At 45.9% G+C, this 22,780-nt stretch overlaps 1 long non-coding RNA gene across 3 annotated transcripts; it reads right to left on the reverse strand.

The window, feature by feature from the left end:
* Window positions 1-471: 471 nt before the first annotated feature.
* On the reverse strand, window positions 472-6,612 carry LOC123069828 (uncharacterized). 3 transcript variants are annotated; one of them, XR_006433023.1, is made up of 7 exons: window positions 6,114-6,611; window positions 5,950-6,002; window positions 5,079-5,150; window positions 4,849-4,905; window positions 4,271-4,543; window positions 3,832-3,928; window positions 472-544 (listed from the first exon to the last, which is right to left on the reverse strand). It is a non-coding gene; the product is annotated as an uncharacterized lncRNA (long non-coding RNA). The 3 variants fall into 3 exon arrangements; XR_006433022.1 differs by lacking the exon at window positions 472-544 and adding an exon at window positions 1,696-1,824 and having other exon boundaries at window positions 6,114-6,612; XR_006433021.1 differs by lacking the exon at window positions 472-544 and having other exon boundaries at window positions 3,648-3,928; window positions 6,114-6,610.
* Between the last annotated feature and the right edge of the window lie 16,168 nt (window positions 6,613-22,780).

A 22,780-nucleotide genomic window follows, 5' to 3' on the forward strand; every position in this document is an offset into this window, starting at 1 on the left:
ATGACTCCAGTAGACACCGTGTGACATTTCCCCAAAGGGACGGACGTAAGAATGAAGAAGGACACATGCTGGGCAGTCTAAGTGTTCCGGAGCAGTAGAAACTAGGCTAACAGGACTCCGGTAATCCGGGCTGTAGCAGACTACCATGGCTCAGTGGAAGCACTAGACTACATTTCCCCATAAGAAAGACTACTAAGGATAGACAACTAGGTTGTCGGATCCCACACATAGCAATACACGTCACACGCACGCATAACATGCAAGTATGTGTTGTACAACATGACATCACAACAAACTCAAACTCATATGGATAAAGGCCCAGAAGAGCCACATAGCATTTAATACAAACATGGGTCTCATGACCCATCATTCAGAGCATACAAGCAATGGAAGCATTACATGTCTGAGTACAAACAACTATAAAAGGAAAAGGCTGAGAAGCCTGACTATCTACAAGACCCTCGCAAGGGTACAAGATCGTAGCTGAGGTAACAAGCTAGTCATCGAAGTCCATGCAGAACTACTATTGAGACAGAAGTCTCATCTGCAAAAACATAAATTAAGCAACGTGAGTACAAAGGTACTCAACAAGACTTACATCAGATCCTATCATACATGCATTAGTATCAAGGAGGCAATGTGGGGTTCAGTTGCAGCAAGCCAGCTTTGACTCAGTGGCTAACCTATTCTACGACTACGAGTAACTTCTTTGAGGTAAGAAAGCGCACACGAGTCCACTAATCACCACATCAATACACCACTATGGATTCATTCCCGTCTCCCTACGAGAAGACCATCCATAGTACTCACACTTATCTTGAGCATTTTATAGTAACCACTTCAAGTTGTCTATGTACCACGTAAGCCTCCAAGAAGTCCATAACCGCGGACCCGGCTATTCGAATAGATCATGTTAACCCTGCAAGAGTGTACTTCTTCACACATGCTCTCGCCACTTACCGCCATGTACGTGTCATGTATCTCGGCAACCTTCAAGCGGAAGCCTGGCGAGGGTGTCATCCACAACCTGACTAACCACACAAGACTCTAGTCCAGGTTCATCGCCTATTCAGGTTCCATCTGTCAGGAGATCCGGCCGGGGTTTCACACACGGCCCAAACGATGTGTGCAGGGTTCCCAATCCCACCTCGCCGGATGGATCTATGCTTGGTACACCATGCCACTGGTGCCTAGTCTGTCCCAAGCCCACCTGGCCGGGTTCCACTTGGTAGACTATTAAAACTACCTACAAACACGAGAAACTATTTGCAACTCCTGGACCGAGATCAAGTTGGTTAATAAGTCGAGAGGGGCACTTAAGCATTCTAATGCATGGTAGTAGCTAGTCATTGGACAACATACACAGAACTTGGTGCTTAAGGACGGTTCCAGTGAGACAACCCACCATGTACTCCTACATGGCCTCTCACCGCTACCTTTACCAAATCATGTTCACACACTTAACTCTCAGCACCAGAACATATCGTAACACTCCAATTCATTCCCAATGAATCAGACCTGACACAAATCTAAGCAATAGCAGGCATGGCATGGTAGGAACACAACATTGCTCAATCAACTCCTACACATGCTAGTGGGTTTCAATTATTTATTGTGGCAATGACAGGTCGTGTAGAGGAATGGGTTCAGCTACCGCAACATAAAGTATCAGTTGAATCGTTGTTGTCCTAATGCAATAAAAGAGAGGAGGAGCGAGAGAGTGGGATTGTATCGGAATGAACAAGGGGGTTTGCTTGCCTGATAAATCAATAGTAGAGCACTGCTCTTCAGACAGGTACTCTCGAACACTCTCCGGAGCAGGACCTATCGAGAAGAACGGTGCTGGCAATCAATTCACAAGAATATGCAACAAAATGATGTGAAGTGGTTTGTGCTAATGAAACCAGCAACAAGTTCAATGGAGCTCATTTGAATCAAGGATTCAAATGCAACTCCAAACTTAAGCATTTGAAATGCCATTTATGTCTTTTCACTTGTACAACATGTATAAGTTGGTTTGACATGCATGAAACTGGTATAGATGGATACATTGAATTTTCCTGATAATGCTTTATATATATAGATTATTTCAATCTGAGCCACGGTTGAATTTATATGAATTTTAGAAGTTTTGCTAATTTTCTGGAATTTCCGAAATAGAAATAATCCAGAAAATGATTAATTGCGTTAGCATGACGTCATCACTACGTCAGCGAGTCAACAGGGCTGACCAGTGTCAAACCTGACGTGTGGGGTCCACACGTCAGTGACACAGTGTTAAACAGGTTTTTTACTAATCTAATTAAAAGATTAGGGCACACGGGCCCACTGTCAGTGTCAGGGTTTAGTTAAATGGTGATTAGCCTTAAGCTAATCACCTGGCAGGCCGGGCCCGCACGTCAGGCCGGTGAGGTTGTCGCCGGCGACCTCTGGTCGCGGCAGAGTCCATGCTGCAGGGCACGGGGGCGGCGTCTCAAAGCACCGGGGCGTAGCCCGTGCTCTCCCGCATCTAGTGGGGCAGGTGGGAGGAGCTGGGGAGGACGGAGCTCGCCGGAGCGGAGCTCGTGGCGGCGGCCGGAGCACAGCTCCGAGCGGGCGCAGGCTACGGGGCACGGCAGAGCGAGCTGAGGGGCTCTGTGGCCTCCTCGAGTTGCAAGGAAGACGGTGAGCTGCTCGGGAGCAAGCTGCGGTGGCTCTGGCCACGGCGGTGACATGATCGGCGGAGAGGAGCTACGTCCATGGCGGGGAACAGAGATGGAGCGTGCAAAAGCGAGGGGGGAGAAGAGGGGTTCGGTAGAGGGGCTCATAGCGAGGCCGTCGGTGATCTCAACGCGCTCGGGGATGGCTTGGAGGTGACGGGATTTCGGTGGCGATCTCCGGCGGCCGATGATGAAGACGATGGCGGTGACGGCTCCACGGGGCGTCCGGCAATGTGTGGCTTGATGAAGAGGACGAGGACGATGGCGCGGAGCTGTTGGACTTGTCGGAGAGGCGAGGCCACGGAGGTGGGAGCGACAACAGCGAGCGGCGGCGACGGGCGCGTTCTGTCTAGCGAGAGAGAGAGGGGAGGAGGCAGGGAACGGGGGTGAGAGTGAGAGGGTGTGGCTCAGGGACGTGCGTGGCGTCCTCAGCCAACTCCAGGCGGTCGGTTCAGCACATCACTCTTATACTCCCTGACCTCGTCCTCCCTGGCCTTGGCCGCCTTTAATCTAAAATAGTACCCGTTTTTTCGAACACTCTTAAAAGCTACCTTAGGGCTGCTTGAAAATAATTTGCATCCGTGGAGACGTGAAAGGAGGCAAGTCCGTAAATAATGTCTACTCATCCAGGTTAGTGATCAGGTGGCTGCAACCGCAAAAAAAAATGGGGCTTGCTTGGCAATAAAAATAGGTGTTCCATAGAACAAGGGGCTACTGTTTGTTTAAATGGTATTTGCAGTCATAAGGTTGTTAGTTTAACAAATACATGTATACATGTATGCTTACAATCTTACATTTTACAGCACATACAGCGAGCAAATATACAGCAAAAGTTTAGTTCTGAATTTTGGCAAACAACATAAAGAAATCATATTATTACTTAATAAATACACGTGTACATGCACGCCTAGAAAGCTTAGAGTTTATAGGACATGCAGCGAGCAAATATTCAGCAAAAGTTCAATTCTGAATTTCGGCAAACAACATCCAGAATTCATATTAGTAACTGACAAATACATGTGCACATGTACGCCTAGAAAGCTTAGAGTTTACAAGACACACATCGAGCAAATATGCAGCAAAAGTTCACTTCTTAATTTGGGCAAACAACATAAAGAAATCATATTATTACCTCTAGGATTGGGGAAGCCGAGAGAGACTGGAAACAACATGTATGTCTAGAAAGCTTACAGGACCTCTATAAAGCACTTCTGAACTGGGCTGCTTATCTGCACATACACAAGATACACTCAGACATCATCAAAACTATATTACTTTTATTGCCCATGTATGCATAGAAATAGAACTACAACAGGCGGTATCACACACTAGTCTACTGATCACGAAGACACCCTTCATCTTTTGTTGCAATGACAGTTTGAAGGAAACGACACATAGAAGCGCAGTCCTATACATAGAATAAACTGACAAAAACTTGACAAAATCCTAGGCCCTCCCTGGTCAATTTGCACCAAAAACACCGGAGCAATCTAAGGAAAATAAATACAGCAAACATGGCAACCCAACACACCAAATCTACCAGAACAAAGAATGTGAAACTTTATTAACACCTCATGTACAGCAACACATCCCCTTCTCCTCATGATGGTTTGGTGCCAAGATACCTTCCGGTGTTGGAGTTCGACCTCGTCTTCTCTTTGCCTATACTTGTGTTTTGTGTCAAAAGCAAGACCAAATAAATTATTGGGATCTGAAGAACACGAATAGTATGGAATATTAATAATGGTGGGCGTACAACCCTTTGGTTCAGGTAGCATTGCTTCAATCTTATGATGTGTATCTTCTGAATTTGATGCCAAACAACTACGGGTGTCAGCCTGCTCCTGTGAACAAAAAATTTCAAACAAGAGCACTCAAATATTCATCTTGGAAGGTCATCTGTACATAATAATTCCATGTACTGATCTATCAGAAGGAGAATGGACAGCCTCTGTTCACATGACCAATACCATATACTGATCTATCAGACCAAAAGGTAAAAACAAAAAACTTCTAAGACCTTCATTTACAAATGTAGCTTTGCTCAGTGGGTAAGAGGAGTACAAAATCATGGCATGTGCTCCACTAAACAGAAAAATCCGAAAATGCAGGAACAGGTGTGACTGTGTTCAAGAGAGATATAATTCACCTTGCTCTTCTTGATCAATCTCTTCCTATAAATTCTTCTTATAGTCTCCACAAGTAACTAAAAGTTGAAGAATCAAAATAAGATTATCAGAGAACCAGCTAATCAAGCAGTAAAAACTGAGAGAAAAAAGATGCGGACGTAGGTGGGCAGCCTAGATTGGAAAGGAGTGGGAAGCGAAGGGGAAACAAAAGATGTGTTACTCTAGAAGATTTGTGGAAATAAAACATTACCTCGGTTCAGTTGAGTGGTACATGAAATTGGATGTCCATGCGAGCTTCTCCAGCTTGTCATGCTTCATTTTTCTGCAGAAACAAGACACCAAACGACATGTTATTATGAAGTTGTAGCAGATTGTGTAGAGCATAAACAACAGTAAGAAAACATCAAAACTGTACCAATCTACCTGTATTGGTCCTGAGTCATGAGTTACGGCATGATTTACTCTCTAATATTATCCAACACAGCGAGCGGAGGATAAGCAGCTGCAGCTCATGCAGCAAAGCACGTAATCCCCTATAATGGAATTAGGTTCGTTCATTTTTGGGTGGGAGAAACTGTGTTGGAACATTTTTTTGTCAACAAGCAAAGGATGTCTCTAGGCCCTTTTATGTAAATTATGCTCTATATAGTCTTATTACAGTCATATAGGATGATACACTAGAAGGAATTGTGCTATGCGCAGATTCTCTATAGTGGTGTGCCTAGCTGGTTTAGAGGCAGATTGGTATACAAAAAGCACATAATATGTTTCTGTTTCCATTTTCTAGATGGCGCACCAACCCACATCATTTCTTTGTATCAAAGTTTTCTACCCTTGAGCATATTCACGAGTCTTAAATCTTCAGTTGGCATCAAGTCCGTATAACATAGTAAAAGCACCAAGTACCCTTCATGACACTCAAATATAATGCTCCTAAGCCTTATTAATCTTGATCAACGTTATAACAAGGATGAATACAACAAGTCATACAAGCAGGCACTGCTTGGCACAGATATGGCAGCCACATTAGAATCCGTACGAGCAAACAAAATAGCAAACCTTGAACAAAATAGCACATAGAAACGAGAAAGGGGCATAGGGAGGCGTGGAGGAGAAAAGACCTTGAGCTACTGCTGTTCCTCTCCATGTCTGGGCGTCATCCTCCTCTCCTTCCCTGCATCCACCAACAAAACAGAGCAAACAGGGAGGCGTGAGGGGGAAACCACATCCACAGCTGCCGAAATTAAAGAACCAAACAGAGAGGGGGGAGAGGGGAGGGGGGCACCTTGAACTCGAGTGGCTGGACGCCAGCGCCGTGGAGGTCGAGGTTCAGGTGTAAGAAGCCCTCGACGACGGCTACCTTGGTGGCTGGGTGCACCCCTCCTGCTGCTCCTCCTCCTCGAGCACGACAAGGCCGGCGGCTGCAGCGCGAGAAGAAGGCCATGCTCCTGTATCCTGCTGCTCCCCTCCTCGTGTCTCGACGACGAGCTCCTCCTGCTGAGGCTGGATCGAGGCCGACGGGCGCCGGCAGAGCACGGGGTGGCCGAGGCCGAGGCGCAATGGAGAGGGAGGGGAGCAGGGCGGATGAAATCAAGCGCCGCCGTTGTCTCCCTGTGCCTGCCGCTGGAGGGAATGGTGAAGGGGAGGAGGAGGCGGCGCAGTGGAGAGCAGGGCAGAAGGGGAGGACCTAGGGTTTGTGGCGGCTGAGGGAGAGAGATTGAGGAGGGAGGGAGGGTTGCGGAGTGTGGGCGATTGGATTGGGCCACGCCCCCGCAAATGGTGCGACGTGCACGCGGTGTGCGGGGAGAGGGCGCACTCGCACCTCGAAACGGCTTACCCAGCCAATAGGCATGGAACAAGAGCCCACCGGTCATTAGCCATGCAAACTTACCACACGGTAAAAACCAGCAGCGAGAGCAGCGAGCATCTAACGGTCGAAACAAAGTCAAAGACCAGTTCGAACACGATCGAACGGCCATCGAAGGAAGCGATCGGGGGATCCTTCTCCATGCGAGTTGGCTAGCCTCTTTAATGGTTTAAATTAATCCTAATATAATGGGCATCCAAGATGGATATAATAAAAACTTTCATATAAAATGCATTGAATACTATGAGAAGTTTGGTTCTTTATGATTGTTTTGAGATATGAAGATGGTGATATTAGAATCATGCTAGTGGAGTAAGTATGAATTGTAGAGATACTTGTGTTAAAGTTTGTGATTCCTGTAGCATGCACGTACGGTGAACCATTATGTGATGAAGTTGTAGCATGATTTATTTATTAATTGTCTTCCTTATGAGTGGAGGTCGGGTTCGCACGATGGTTAACTCCTACCAACCCTTACCCTAGGAGCATGCGTGTAGTACTTTGTTTTAATGACCTATAGATTTTTGCAATAAGTATGTGAGTTCTTTATGACTAATCTTGAGTCCATGGATTATACGCACTCTCACCCTTCCACCATTGCTAGCCTCTCTTGTGCCGCGCAACTTTCACCGGTACCATAACACCCACCATTACCTTCCTCTAAACAGCCACCATACCACCTATTATGGCATTTCCATAGCCATTCTGAGATATATTGCCATGCAACTTTCCACCATTCCGTTTATTATGACACACTTCATCATTGTCATATTGCTTTGCATGATCATGTAGTTGACATTGTATTTGTGGCAAAGTCACCGTTCATAAAATTTTCATACATGTCACTCTTGAAGCATTGCACATCCTGGTACACCACCAGAGGCATTCACATAGAGTCATATTTTGTTCTAAGTATTGAGTTGTAAGTAAATAAAAGTATGATGATCTTCATTATTAGAGCATTGTCCCATGTGAGGAAAGGATGATGGAGACTATGATTCCTCCACAAGTAGGGATGAGACTCCGGACAAAAAAAAAGAGGCCATAAAAAAAGAGAAGACCCAAATAAAAAAAAGAATGAGAGAAAAAGAGAGAAGGGGCAATGTTACTATCCTTTTTCCACACTCGTGATTCAAAGTAGCACCATGATCTTCATGATATAGAGTCTCCTATGTTGTCACTTTCATATACTAGTGGGAATTTTCATTATAGAACTTGGCTTGTATATTCCAATGATGGGCTTCCTAAAAGTGCACTAGGCGTTCATGAGCAAGCAAGTTGGATGCACACCCACTTAGTTTCTTTTTAGCTTTCATACACTTATAGCTCTAGTGCATCCTTTGCATGGCAATCCCTACCCACTCACATTGATATTTATTGATGGACATCTCCATAGTCCGTTGGTACGCCTAGTTGATGTGAGCCTATCTTCTCCTTTTTGTCTTCTCCACAACCACCATTTTATTCCACCTATAGTGCTATGTCCATGGCTCACGCTTATGCATTGCGTGAAGATTAAAAAAGTTTGAAAATACTAAGGTATGAAACAATTGCTTGGCTGAAACCGGGGTTGTGCATGATTTAAATATTTTATGTCATGAAGATAGAGCATAGCCAGACTATATGATTTTGTAGGGATAGCTTTCTTCGGCCATGTTATTTTGAGAAGACATGATTGCTTTGTTAGTATGCTCGAAGTATTATTGTTTTTATGTCAATATTAAACTTTTGTCTTGAATCTTTCGAATCTGCACATTCGTGCCACAGTAAAGAAAATTACATGGATAAATATGTTAGGTAGCATTCCACATCAAAAATTCTGTTTTTATCATTTACTATACTCGATGACGAGCAGGAATTAAGCTTGGGGATGATTGATATGTGTCCAGCATATCTATAATTTTTTATTGTTCCATGCTATTATATTAACTGTTTTGGATGTTTAATAGACATTTATGTGCAATTTTGTATTATTTTTGGGACTAACCTACTAACCGAGGGCCCAGTGCCAATTTCTGTTTTTTTTGCCTATTTTAGAGTTTTGCAGAAAAGGAATACCAAACGAGTCCAAACGGAATGAAACCTTCACGATGATCTTTCTTGGACTGAAAGCAAACCAGAAGACTTGGAGATGAAGTCGGAGACGCAACGAGGAAGACATGAGGCAGGAGGGCGGGCCTAGGGGGTAGGGCACGCCCCCACCCAGGTGGGCCCCTCGTGGCTCCCCTGACCTAGTTCCTTTGCCTATATATACTTTTATACCCTGAAAACATCCAATAGAGCCACGAAACCACTTTTCCACCTCCACAACCTTCTGTAACCATGAGATCCCATATAGGGACCTTTTTCGGCGTCCTTCCGGAGGGGGATCCAATCACGGAGGACTTCTACATCAACACCATTACCTCTCCGATGAAGCGTGAGTAGTTTACCATAGACCTTTGGGTCCATAGTTATTAGCTAGGTGGCTTCTTCTCTCTCTTTGATTCTCAAGACCATGTTCTCCTCGATGTTCTTGGAGATCTATTTGATGTAATATTCTTTTGCGGTGTGTTTTCCGAGATTCGATGAATTGTGGATTTATGATCAAGATTATCTATGCATATTATTTGGTTCCTCTTTTAATTCTTATATGCATGATTTGATATCTTTGCAAGTCTCTTTGAATTATCGTTTTAGTTTGGCCTAATAGGTTGATCTTTCTTGCAATGGGAGAAGTGCTTACCTTTGGGTTCAATCTTGCGATGTCCTTTTCCCAATGACAGTAGGGGTAGCAAGGCACGTATTGTATTGTTGCCATCGAGGATAAAAAGACGGGGTATTCATCATATTGCTTGAGTTAATTCCTATAGATCATGTCATCTTGCTTAATGCGTTACTCCATTCTTTACGAACTTAATATTCTAGATGCATGCTGGATAGCGCTCAATGTGTGGAGTAATAGTAGTAGATCCAGGCAGGAGTCAGTCTACTTGACACAGACGCGATGCCTATATTCATGATCATTGCCTTTGATATCGTCATAACTATGCGTTTTTCTATCAATTGCTCGACAGTAATTTGTTCACCCCCCGTAATATTTGCCATCTTGAGAGAAGCCACTAGTGAAACCTATGGCCCCCGGGTCTCTTTTCCATTATATTAAATCTCGTTTACATCTTGCTAGCTTTCGATCTACTATTTTGCAATCTTTTACTTTCTGATCTATAAACCAAAAATACCAAAAATATTTACTTTACTGTTTATCTATCTCTGTCAGATCTCACTTTTGCAAGTGACCGTGAAGGGATTGACAACCCATTTATCGTGTTGGGTGCAGCTTGTTGATTGTTTGTGCAGGTATTCGGTGATTTGTGTGTCGTATCCTACTGGATTGATACCTTGGTTCTCAAAACTGAGGAAAATACTTGCGCTACTTTGCTGCATCACCCTTTCCTCTTCAAGGGAAAACCAACACAAGCTCAAGAGGTAGCATTACTCTTCGTGCTTCCACTGTATTGTATGCTTGACTAATGCTTGCCTAGTGCAGTTTTCATTCTGCTGCTTACTATATAGGTTCACTTTACTTGTTTGTCTTTAAAGCCACCATGTTTTGAAGACTCTCATGAAAATCGCCTATTCACCCCCCTCTAGTCGATAACTAGCACTTTCAATTGGTATCAGAGAAAGGTACTTCATTGTTCTGTGTGATTCGGTTTAACCACCTAGTGTTTTAGCTATGTCGACTGCATGGATAATCAAGGTCTCCGCCGCGTGCCCCTTCTGCGCATGCATCTTGAAGCCATTGATGTTGATCTCTGGTATGTTGTCAAGACTGGCATTCCTAAAGTCAGTGAAGGTTTCTTCGCCGTCGATGTCAAGAGATTTGTGCAATTGGACTCAACCGCCAAGAACATCATCTGTAGTCATCTGACCAAAGGGCAGTATGGCCGTGGGAGTGCATTGGAAACTGCAAAGCTGGTCTGGGATAGGCTCTCCAAGGTCAACGAAGGCGCCTCAACTCAGAGAGACTCAAGGATTGATGTTCTTCGCAATCTCTTCAATCGCTTCAAGAGAAATGACAATGAGAATGTCCAGCTCATGTTCGATCGCCTGACTAATATCACCAATGAGCTTGGTGCTCTTGGCGCCACTGAGATAACCAAGCATGAGATCATGAAGAAGCTTCTTAGATCACTTGACAGATTGTTTGACACCTTAGCCCTGATGATACAAGAACCTCCTGACTTCAAAGATCCGTCTGATATACTTGAGATGCTCAACACACATGAGTTCCAACTATCTGAGAAGCGTGATATATATGGTCCCAACTATGGACGAACCCATGCCCTGAAGGCAAAGTCGGTTTCCTCATCTGAAGAAGAATCTGACTATAGTTCTGGTGATCCCGAAGAACTTGGCAAAGAGATTGAAATACTTGTGAGGAAGTTCCAAAAGTTCTCAAAGAAGAATCAGTTCAGAAAGTCTTCGAGATCTAGCTCAAAGAACGATGAGGATTCATCACGTGACTACAAGAAGAGAACTTGCCACAAATACAAGAAGACAGGACACTACATCCCCGAGTGTCCTCAGTGGGATAAGGAATCAAAGAATAAGAAGAAGAGCAAGGAACATGATTCTGATGACAAAATCTTCTTCAAAGTCTTCGTCAAAGTCTTTATCTCACAAGAAGACCTCATCAAGCAAGGCTCGTGCATTTATTGGCAAGGAGATGGATTCAGAGGAGGAGTCAGCTTCTGAGGAGGCGGAGGTGGAGTCCCAGGAGGAGTTTGATTCAGGCGTGGCAAGCCTGGCTCTGGCGTCAGCTTTCGTCGCCAAGTCAATCTTCAACACCGAAGACAATGGTCACGATGTTGAAGCCAAAGCTGATGATGAGGACCATTCTACTCCAACCTACTGCTTCATGGCACATGGTGCCAAGGTAACCTCAAGCGATGCCTATTTCCAAACCTCTAGTGAAGATGACTCTAAATGTGAATTCAAACCTAGCTATAAGACACTTGCTGAAATTGCAACTGAGCAACAAACTGCTATGGAACATATTCAAAAGCTACTAGACAAAAGCAATGACCCGTTGGATGCGGAAATGAATTGAACTCGGCCCTTAATCGAAGATAATAAAGGTCTTCGTGTTAAGTATGAAAAACTTGAAAGTCGCCATGAAACTCTCTCAGCCTCTCATGAGAAGCTTTCCTACGATTATCTTCAAAGGAAGCAAGACCTTGAGAAACTGAGAGTGTCTCATGAAGATCTTCAAAAAAAAAACGATTCACTACTCGCCCAACAGACTAGTTCCGCCCAGGTAGAATTTGTTCCACCATGTTTAAAATGTCTTGAGCGTGATAATGTTGTCTCTGTTGCTGGATGTTCTACTACTTTTGATGTTGCAATATCTTCAACTGCCGATGTGTTAACTAACCCCTCTACCAAGGATGCCACTACTATTGCTGATGAGATGTAACACCCCGGATGTATCTTTCCATATTTGTAACTCCAACTCTTGCCATTTTCGGCTATGTGTTATGATATTCCGTCCGTGGTTGGGTTTTGTCTTTTGTTTTGCATTTTGTTCATGTCATGCATCTCATATCATGTCATCATGTGCATCTCATTTGCATACGTGTTTGTCTCATGCATCCGAGCATTTTCCCCTTTGTCCGTTTTGCAATCCGACACTCCCACATGCACCGGCGCACCCCTCTTGTCTCTTTTGGTGAGCGGGTGTTAAATGTTCTCAGAATGGACCGAGGCTTGCCAAGTGGCCTTGGTACACCACCGGTAGACGACCTGTCAAGTTTCGTGTCATTTGGAGCCCGTTTGGTACTCTAACGGATAATCGAGGAACCGTGAAGGCCTCTTGTGTGTTGCAGCCCAACACCCTCCAAAACAGCCCAATAACCCATCTAAGTCACTTCCATGCTCTCTATCGTCGGATCACGATCGTGTGGGCGAAAACTACACCTCATTTGGAGCCTCCAAACTCCCTCTACCTATATTAATCCATCCCCCCTCTAAAATCACGGGTGAAACAATAGAAATCCCCCCTCCGCCGCCGGACACATCCAGTCCACGCCAGACAGGAGCCCGCCACCCCCTGCGGCCAATCGGGGCGCGCCACGTGGAGCCGCCCCACTTCCACGCCGAAGCCCGCTAGGCCCGCCTCCGACCCGCGGCCCGCTCTGCCCCGCGCCGCCGCGCCGTCCTTCGGCGTCGCGCCCGCTGCCTCCGCCGTCGCGCCCGTCCTCCACGCCCCGCCGCCGGCCGCCGCCGTGCCGTCGCGCCGCGCCTGCCCGTGCGCTCCCGCCGCCCCCGTCGCCTGCTCGCGCCTCCGGGACCGCGCGGCCAGATCCGGTCGGCCCCGCCCTCGCCGGCGCCTCTCCCTCGAATCCGGCCATCGTCCCCACCAACTCCGGCGAGGCTCCGGCCTGCCTCGAAGTCCGCGCCCGAAGAACCCTAGACCTGGATGTCGAAATTTCCTCTCGTCTCTGTAACATTTTCACGCCCTGTTCATTGCATCATAACTCCATGAACGTTGCTCCGTTTCATGCATATAATATATCAAAATCTTCACCATGAGATGCTCTTCATTTTGTTCCATTGTGCCATGTCCATTTGAGCTCCTCTTGATTCCTAAATCATCATTACAGGAGTGCTATATGATGTTAACTGTTGTCTGTTAACAGAACTTGATGTTTTGTCATTTTTGTTGCATTTGATGTGTGCATCTTATGAGCATTAGCTCTACATATATTTTGAACTATGTCATGCCTTCTTTATAATGGTGCTTGCCATGTATTTTTGTGATTTATGTGGTGAATAGAACAAGCATGCAAACTAGGCTTCGTGATGTTGCTGATTTCAGTCCCTGTTCTGCTGTTATTTTGATGCCATGTAAAGTTGATGCTACAGAGAGATCCATGCTTATTTTGAGATACTTCAGTAATGATGTTCTTGAACATATGATTATGCTCTATACATACATGCCCCTGTTTGCAATTATGGAGTAGTTTCGCATGTCATTTTCGTGCTCTACTTTTGCTATAAAATGTTTCCTGGCAGATTGTTTACATGTTATTCAATTTTGCCAAGGTTGTTGTAGTTTATCCTTGCATGATATGAGCTTGTTCTTGCCATTTTTAAGTTTAATAAACAGTTCTTTTTGCTGTTCTATGCTTATCTTGTCATGCAATGACTTGTGGTGAGTGAATCGAGCTTGTAAAGATGCCTTCATAATTCTGTTAATGCCATGCTCTGTTTTCTGAATCTGTTAATGCAACTTGCTATGTTTACATGGGTGCCATAATATCTTCTTGTCCTTTTTGGCTCATGGTCAGTAAGGTACTTTTGTTCTATGAGTTTAGTAGTATCATCCCATGCCTTAAGTTTCAATGATATGTTCATGTAGCATGATGTTTGTTGGCCCTAAACATTGCTTCCTGATGCTGTTTCTGCCATGTTTAGTATTTTCACTAAGTCTGTGATGTTGTTATCTTTTGCACTTTTGCCATGCCTGTTTTAACCTGTCATTATGTGATTTAGCCGTAGCTCAGTGTTCATCTTTTGTCAAGCATCTCTTGTAGATCACTGCAATACACTTTGTTGCTATGTTGGGGTGCTGTAGCATAGTTTCTTGTTGCATGCTAGGTAGTATCGTGCTGTTAATCGCAGAATTGTGTCATTCTTGTTTTGCTTGCTATTTTCAAACCGTGCATCCAATTCCGGTGATCTTTATATCGATTTCAACCGAAATCACCTCATCTTTCCAGAGGCATACTTGGTTTGCCAAGTAGATGCCTTGATCATTCTTTCCCTTCCAGAGCATGCTTATGCATTGCATGTCATATCTTGCATATCATGCCATGTATTGCATCATGTTGCTTGTGCATTGCACCATGTTTGATTGTTGTTCCATTGCTTGTGTTCTTGCCTTGGGTGGAGCCGAGAGACGAGTACGTGAACGAGGAACCTGTTGAGTACGCTAACGAGGATCAAGCTTTCGACAACTCTGAGAACTTTGCAGGCAAGATGACCATACCCTCGATATCACTTCTATCTTTGCTTTGCTAGTTGTTCGCTCTATCGCTATGTTTGCTCTACCTACCACTTGTTTATCATGCCTCCCATATTGCCATGTCAAGCCTCTAACCATCCTGTCCTAGCAAACCGTTGTTTGGCTATGTCACCGCTTTTGCTCAGCCCCTCTTATAGCGTTGCTAGTTGCAGGTGAAGATGAAGTTTGTTCCTTGTTGGAACATGGATATTTTGGGATATCACAATATCTCTTGTTTAATTAATGCACCTATATACTTGGTAAAGGGTGGAAGGCTCGGCCTTATGCCTGGTGTTTTGTTCCACTCTTGCCGCCCTAGTTTCCGTCATACCGGTGTTATGTTCCTTGATTTTGCGTTCCTTACGCGGTTGGGTGATTTATGGGACCCCCTTGACAGTTCGCTTTGAATAAAACTCCTCCAGCACGGCCCAACCTTGGTTTTACCATTTGACTACCTACCACCTATACCTTTCCGTTGGGTTTTTGCGAGCCCGAGGGTCATCTTTACTTTAGACCCCCCGGGCCAGTGCTCCTCCGGGCGTTGGACCGAACCGAGCCGCCTGCGAGGCCACCTCGGGGAAACTCGAAGTCTGGTTTTACTCGTAGCCTGTCTCATCCGGTGTGCCCTGAGAACGAGATAAGTGCAGCTCCTATCGGGATTTGTTGGCACAGTCGGGTGGTCTTGCTAGTCTTGTTTTACCATTGTTGAAATGTCTTGTAAACCGGGATTCTGAGACTGATCGGGTCTTCCTTGGAGAAGAATGATCCTTTGTTGACCGTGAGAGGTTGTGATGGGCTAAGTTGGGACACCCCTGTAGGGTATTATCTTTCGAAATCCGTGCCCGCGGTTATGTAGCAGACGGGAATTTATTAATGTCCGGTTGTAGAGAACTTGACACTTGACTTAATTAAAATGCATCAACTGTGTGTGTAGCCGTGATGGTCTCTTTTCGGCGGAGTCCGGAAAGTGAACACGGTTTGGGTTATGTATGAATGTAAGTAGTTTCAGGATCACTTCTTGATCACTTCTAGCTTCTCGACCGATGCGTTGCTTCTCTTCTCGCTCTCACTTGCGTATGTTAGCCACCATATATGCTTAGTGCTTGCTGCAGCTCCACCACCTTACCCCTTTCCTACCCATGAGCTTAAATAGTCTTGATCTCGCGGGTGTGAGATTGCTGAGTCCTCGTGACTCACAGATTCTACCAAAACAGATGCAGGTGCCGAGGATACCAGTGCAAGTGGCGCAACCGAGCTCAAGTGGGAGTTTGACGAGGACCTTGGTCGTTACTATGTTTCGTTTCCTGATGATCAGTAGTGGAGCCCAGTTGGGACGATCGGGGATCTAGCATTTGGGGTTATCTTCTTTTCATTTGGATTTGACCGTAGTCGGTCTATGAGTGTATTTTGGATGATGTATGAATTTATTTATGTATTGTGTGAAGTGGCGATTGTAAGCCAACTCTCTTTATCCCATTCTTGTTCATTACATGGGATTGTGTGAAGATGACCCTTCTTGCGACAAAACCTACAATGCGGTTATGCCTCTAAGTCGTGCCTCGACACGTGAGAGATATAGCCGCATCGTGGGTGTTAGAAGTTGGTAATCAGAGCCATCCCCGACTTAGGAGCCCCCTGCTTGATCGAACTGCTGGCGCTGTTGAGTCTAGAACAAAAATGTTTTGAGTCTTAGGATTATATATATCGGAGAGTAGGATTCTTTTTACTCCTCAGTCCCTTCGTCGCTCTGGTGAGGTCTCGTGATGTACATGTTTTGACTTTCCTCTCCTCAAATTTCACTAAAAATTTTTAGGATCACGCGGGTATCTTGGAATCGTTCCGATGGTTTGTGACGAGAACATTGTTCTTGGTGCCTCCTGACATTTAGGGGTTGTGGCAGTGTCCCGGGGAGTTGAGCTCCGAGGTGTTGTCGTCACAATTTTATCGTTGCAGTTCTGGAATACCTGAGTTTTGCCGACATCGAAAATCTCTTTTATGCAGTTGTTGGTGAGATAACCTCGACGTCACCCAGTACTAGGGAGTTCGAGAGTATTGCCATAACTTGTATAATGGATGCTTTTCGAAGGTTGAGGTACACGATTTCCGAAGGTTTCTTGGTTATGTGTTGACGGATGGATACAGCTGGATGTAGGGATTGTTAGTTTGGGTGAGATATATTGCTTCCCCTGTATCCCCAACACCTGATTGCATAACCAGAAAGTTTCGGGAGTTTATAGGTGGGATTCAAGTAGCTCTAGCATTTCTTCCCGCAGATATTTGGTTTGTGATTGGGTAATCCTTACCACTTATTTGTTCCATTCGTACCTTGGTTTTTCTTTCATCAATCTCTTATCAAGTGGCTTCTCACCTTGATGGATGTGTGATGTTAGCTTTGGAATTCATTCGTTCATCCTTGTTCGAATGTTTATTGTGAAGACTATATGTTGCAATTTCTATCTGTTGATTCAACTTGTCTATCTGTCTATCAAGATGCTAACGGATGTCACCCTCTTTAGGATGGCTCTGCCAACGCGTCAGAATCCGGAAAGCAATGATGGGAGTCAGGCGAACCCTCCACCTCCACCTCCGCCTCCGGAGGCATGGCAAGCTTTGATGGCAGCCACAAACACCAACGCTCAGATGATGATTCAGCTCATGCAGGAGCGCAACCAAGGCCAAGGCAACCAAGGGAATCAAGGTCAAGGGCAGTTCAATCATCAGCCTCAGTTTCCTACCCTCAACCAGTTCCTTGCAAATCAGCCGAAGTCTTTCAACTACTGTGCCGAGGCCACAGACGCCGATGATTGGCTCGTGGATATCAACAAGCATTTTCAATGTAGCAATGTCAGGCCTGAGGACTACGTCAAGTTTGCTTCTTTTCAGCTCAAGGACCAAGTAGCTGATTGGTTCCAGCAATACAAGGATTCTAGAGGAGGTCGAGTGATTACTTGGACTGACTTCTATCGGGACTTTAAAGCTCACCACATTCCTACCAGTGTTGTTGAGAGCAAGCGTGAGGAGTTCCGCAATCTCAAGCAAGGCAGCATGTCTGTGTACGAATACAACAAGCAGTTTCAGAAACTTGCTCGCTTCGCTAAACAAGACGTTCCTGATGAGAAGAGTATGATCTATCAATTCAGAGGTGGCCTTAGAGAGGATCTGCAGTTAGCTCTCGTTCTTGTTGAGCCTACTCAGTTTGATCAATTCTACAATATGGCCCTCAAGCAAGAAGGTGCTCAGCTCAAGTGTGAGGCTTCTAAGAAGAGAATCAGGGATGCAGTTCAGTCTTCTTCTTCCTCACAAGTGGCAGCTAAGCAGCAGAAGTTCTACCTTCCTCCTCCTCCGTTTCGTCAGCCTTACCAGCAGAAGAACTCAGGTGGTCGTGGATCTTCCCACCCACCCAACCCAGGCTATCAGAACAAGTCAAATTCTCAAGCTCCAAGGTCAAATGCTCCTTATCATCGTCCGCTCTCAGAGGTGACTTGCAACAAGTGCCAGCAGAAAGGTCACTACGCGAACAAGTGCTTCAACCAAAGGCGCCTTCCGCCTCCTCCTCCTGTGAGATCTTCAAGCAATAAAGTGGTCAAGCATAATCCCAAGTCTGCAAAGGTGAACATGATGAATGCAGCGCAAGCGGAGGAATCTACTGACGTGATAATGGGTAATCTTCTAGTTAATAATATTCCTACAAAAGTCTTATTTGATACCGGTGCATCGCATTCTTTCATGTCATATCCTTTTGCATCGAAGCACAATTTTGACACAGAGGAATTACCTAGAGCAATGCAAGTTATTTCTCCGGCTAAGCGTTTGAGATCTACCTTATTGGTTCCGAATGTCGGTATCAAGATGGGCAACTATAAATTTCTGGCTAAACCTATTGTTCTTGGTGACTCTGATATCGATCTAATTCTTTGGATGGACTGGCTTTCTAAGCACAAGTCTCAGCTTGATTGTGCTGCCAGGGAAATTCATTTGACACACTCTTGTGAGAATGTTATCATCTATGCCGCTCGTCATGAAACCATTTGGTTGTTTTCTCTCAATGAGAAGGGCGAGCTAGACGCAATCTCTCAGATTCCAGTCGTTTGTGAGTACCAAGATGTCTTTCCACAAGAGCTTCCGGGTATGCCTCTGCACCGGCCAGTCGAGTTCGTTATCGATCTTGAGCCTGGCACTGAACCCGTTTGCAAGCGTCCATACAAGCTTGGACCTAAAGAGCTGAAGGAATTGAAGAAACACCTCGATGAACAAGAGCGTCTGGGTTTGATCAGACCGAGTTCATCTCCATGGGGTTGTGGAGTTCTTTTTGTCCAGAAGAAGGATGGCATGGACCGACTGTGCGTCGATTACCGTCCATTGAACAAGAAGACAATCAAGAACAAATATCCACTTCCCAACATCAATGAGCTATTCGAGCAACTCAAAGGTGCTAAAGTATTCTCCAAGCTTGACCTTTGTATGGGTTATCATCAGATTCGCATTCGTGAACAAGATATTCCCAAGACAACATTCAGAACAAGTTATGGTTCTTATGAATATACTGTCATGTCTTTCGGCCTTGTCAATGCTCCTCCAACGTTCTCTAGAATGATGAACTTCATCTTCAACCCCTACACCAATGAATTCGTCTTGGTGTATCTCGATGATATCTTGGTCTTCTCCAAGAATAAGAAGGATCATGCCAAACATTTGCGATTGGTGCTCGACAAGCTCAGAGAGCATCAATTCTATGCAAAGTTTTCCAAATGTGAGTTCTGGCTTGATGAAGTTCTTTACCTTGGTCACATCATCTCCGCCAAGGGCATTGCTGTTAATCCCGAGAAGGTGTCTGCAATTGTGAATTGGGAACCTCCTCAGAATGTCAAGCAGCTCCGCAGTTTTCTTGGTCTTGCAAGCTATTGCCGAAGATTCATTGAGAATTTCTCTAAGATTGCAAAGCCTCTTTCCAACTTACTCCAGAAGCATGTCAAGTATGTTTGGACGCCTGAGTGTGACGTTGCTTTCCACACCCTCAAAGAGAAGCTAGTCTCAGCTCCTGTCTTGACTCCTCCTGACGAATCCAAGCCATTCGAAGTTTTCTGTGATGCTTCTCTTCAAGGTCTCGGTGCTGTGTTAATGCAAGAGAAGAAAGTTGTGGCCTATACCTCTCGTCAGTTGCAGCCCAACGAAAAGAACTACCCCACTCACGATCTTGAGTTGGTGGCACTTGTCCACGCATTAATAACATGGAGACATCTCTTGTTGGGAAGGAAAGTGGACATATTCACGGATCACAAGAGCCTCAAGTATATCTTCACTCAACCCAACCTCAACCTCAGGCAAACTCGATGGTTCAAAATGATTCAAGAGTACAATCCAAGTATTGAATATACTCCTAGAAAGGCGGATGTGATTGCAAATGCTTTGAGCACAAAGGCTCATTGCAACAGCTTAATCCTCAAGCCATTTCAACCGGATCTCTGTGAAGCTTTCCGCAAACTGAATCTTCAAGTTGTTCCTCAAGGCTTTCTTGCCAACCTCATAGTCTCTCCTACTTTGGAAGATCAAATTCGTGAGGCACAACTCCTGGATACCATGTTGAAAAAGGTGAAACTTGGTATCGACAAGGGCATTTCCAAATACAAGTGCTTCCACATTGATGACAAAGATACTCTTTTCTTCAAGGACCAAATTGTGATTCCCAAAGGCGATCTAAGAAAAGTCATTATGAACGAGGCACACAATTCCCTTCTATCAATTCATCCTAGAAGTACGAAGATGTACCATGACCTCAAGCAGTCGTATTGGTGGACTCGAATGAAGCGAGAAATTGCTCAATTCGTGAATGAATGTGACGTCTGCAGAAGGGTGAAAGCAGAACACCAACGACCAGCTGGTCTCCTCCAACCTCTTGCTATTCCAGAATGGAAGTTTGATCATATCAAGATGGACTTCGTGGCTGGTTTTCCAAAGTCCAAGCGTGGGAATGATGCTATTTTCATTGTCATCGACAAGCTTACTAAAGTGGCTCATTTCCTTCCTATCAAAGAATCTATCACAGCAGCTCAGCTGGCAGAGCTATACACCTCTAGGACTGTCTCCTAGCACGGCATTCCACAATTGATTTCTTCAGATCGTGGAAGCATTTTCACCTCTAAGTTCTGGGACTCCTTTCAGAAGGCCATGGGCACCAACATTCACTTCAGCACAACTTTCCATCCTCAAACAAGTGGCCAAGTCGAGCGAGTCAATCAAATCCTGGAAGATATGCTCATGGCTTGTGTCATTTCCTTTGGTATGAAGTGGGAAGATTGTCTTCCATATGCCGATTTCTCCTACAACAACAGCTTCCAAGCGAGTTCGGGCAAGGCCCCATTCGAAATTCTCTATGGCAGAAAGTGTCGTACTCCTCTCAATTGGTCCGAGACAAGTGAACGCCAACTTCTTGGCAACGACTTGAGCACAGAAGCCGAAGAAATGTGCAAAGTCATTCGCGAGAATCTCAAGGCCGCACAATCGCGCTAGAAGAGCTATTACGATGACAAGCACCGTGATGTGGCTTTTGAAATCGGAGACCATGTCTACCTCCACGTCTCTCCAATGAAAGGCACTCATCGCTTCGGTATCAAAGGGAAGCTTGCCCCTAGATACGTGTGTCCTTTCAAGATCATTGGCAAAAGAGGCGACCTCGCCTATCAACTTGAGCTTCCGTCCAACTTCACGACCGTGCACGATGTCTTTCACGTGTCACAGCTTCGCAAGTGCTTCAAGACTCCTGAGCGCACCATCAACTTCGAAGAGATTGTCCTCTAAGAAGATCTCTCTTATCATGAGCACCCCGTTGCTATTCTTGAATAAACCGAGCGCAAGACTCGCAACAAGTCAATCAAATTCCTGAAAGTGAAGTGGTCACACCATTCTGACCGAGAAGCCACCTGGGAGCGCGAGGATCACCTCCGTTCCAAATATATAGAGTTCTTTCAGTCCCAGATCTTAGGACGAGATCCTCTTCCAGTGGTGGACTGTTGTAACACCCCGGATGTATCTTTCCATATTTGTAACTCCAACTCTTGCCATTTTCGGCTATGTGTTATGATATTCCCTCCGTGGTTGGGTTTTGCCTTTCGTTTTGCCCTTTTTTCATGTCATGCATCTCATATCATGTCATCATGTGCATCTCATTTGCGTATGTGTTCGTCTCATGCATCCGAGCATTTTCCCCATTGTCCGTTTTGCAATCCGACACTCCCACATGCACCGGCGCACCCCTCTTGTCTCTTTTCATGAGTGGGTGTTAAACGTTCTCGGAATGGATTGAGGCTTGCCAAGTGGCCTTGGTACACCACCGGTAGATCACCTGTCAAGTTTTGTGTCATTTGGAGCCCGCTTGGTACTCCAACGGATAGCCGAGGAACCGTGAAGGCCTCTTGTGTGTTGCAGCCCAACACCCTCTAAAACAGCCCAATAACCCATTTAAGTCACTTCCATGCTCTCCGTCGTCGAATCACGATCGTGTGGGCGAAAACTACACCTCATTTGGAGCCTCCAAACTCCCTCTACCTATATAAATGCATCTCCCCCTCCAAAATCACGGGTGAAACCCTAGAAATCCCGCCCTCCGCCGCCGGACACGTCCGGTCCGCGCCGGACAGGAGCCCGCTGCCGCCCGTGGCGAATCGGGGCGCGCCACATGGAGCCGCGCCCACTTCCCCGCCAAAGCCCGCCGGGACCGCCTCCGGCCCCCACGGCCTGCTCCGCTCCGCACCGCCGCTCCTGTCCGCCGGCGCCGCGCCCCGCTGCCCTTCGCCACCGCGCTCGTCCTCCGCGCCCCTCCGCCGTTCAACCGCCGGCCGCCGCCGCGTTGTTGGCGCCGCGCCGCCCCGCGCGCTCCCGCCGCCCCGGTCGCCGCTCGGCGCCTCCGGGGACCGCGCCGGCCAGATCCGGTCGTCCCCGCCCTCGCCGGCGCCTCTCCCTCGACTCCGGCCACCGTCCCCACCAAGTCCGGTGAGGCTCCGGCCTGCCTCGAAGTCCACACACGAAGAACCCTAGATCT

Source organism: Triticum aestivum, chromosome 3B, assembly GCF_018294505.1.
Source record: "Triticum aestivum cultivar Chinese Spring chromosome 3B, IWGSC CS RefSeq v2.1, whole genome shotgun sequence".
Taxonomy (NCBI): Eukaryota; Viridiplantae; Streptophyta; class Magnoliopsida; order Poales; family Poaceae; genus Triticum; species Triticum aestivum.